The sequence below is a fragment of the Pteropus vampyrus genome, unplaced genomic scaffold (genome assembly GCF_000151845.1).
Source record: "Pteropus vampyrus isolate Shadow unplaced genomic scaffold, Pvam_2.0 Scaffold41, whole genome shotgun sequence".
Taxonomy (NCBI): domain Eukaryota; kingdom Metazoa; phylum Chordata; class Mammalia; order Chiroptera; family Pteropodidae; genus Pteropus; species Pteropus vampyrus.
This window is the reverse complement of record NW_011888822.1, coordinates 10,409,360-10,410,463: the sequence shown is the minus strand read 5'-3', so window position 1 is coordinate 10,410,463 and position 1,104 is coordinate 10,409,360.

Below are 1,104 nucleotides of genomic sequence, written 5' to 3'. Positions count from 1 at the left end.
GTGTTTAAATTTAGTATTAAAGGAGAAAGAACAGAAGACTTTACTAGTTGCTAATTAAGTGTAGGTGTAAAGGAAGAATGGAGAACGAGAGAAAATCTCTGCAAGAACAAACATTAGATTTTTCTCCATTACTTATCATTACTGGCCTCATATTCTTTATGGTGCTAATGCTTTCAGTACTTATTGATTTACCATACTGGTAATTACACTAACATCGACCTGCATTTTTCTTTCCTGCATAAAAATGTTGAGTTTATTTTAAAGCTGTTGTGATCAGATGACTGCAATATCAAAATATAATGCAAGGGACATGATGAAGTCTTACTGTGTGCAAGGCTCAGTGTTGACCCTGGGGATACAAAGAACCCATTTATTCTCAATTCTTAATTTTAAGAAGCTGTCAGACTACTTTGGAGATTAGTCATATTTTCAATAAAACTATGATACAAACTAAATATAATTTTATACAAATATGAACATTTGCTGTAGGAAGGTTTCAAAGAAATGAAAGAGCACTTATAATTTTGCAGAATTTTTAAAAAACCTAACATGAAATAGGTGGCTTCTGAGTTTTGTGACCTTCACCAACTTACCTATGCTCAGTAAACCTCAGTTTCCTTCTTTGTAATATTGAAATAATAACAGCACCTACTTCATGAGACTGTTGTTGAAGGCTTCAATAAAAAAATAATGAACCAGGACATTGACTACATAAAATAAGCACTGTAGTAAATATTAGCCTTTGATATTTTGTTATTATTAAGCTTGAACAGATACTCTTAGAATTCCAGTGAGACCTAAGCTACTTTCATTTCTACTGAGGCATTTAGGACATTAATAAAGAAATTACAAAAAGGGTTTTTTAAAAATTGAAGAAATTTTAAACATTCAAATATAGAAATTATATTTTTAACATCAAGAAACATATAACATCTATGTATGAGCATGTATGAAGATCATTGTGGAGTCTTTTGTGGATGTAAGATCTAAGTTAAATGGCCCTCCTCCCAACCCATCATAGATCCTGAGATTGCAAAAATGGACATAAATAAGAAGGTAGAGGTAGATAGGAGACTTTTCAGGTGGAAGAAACAAAAGAAGCAG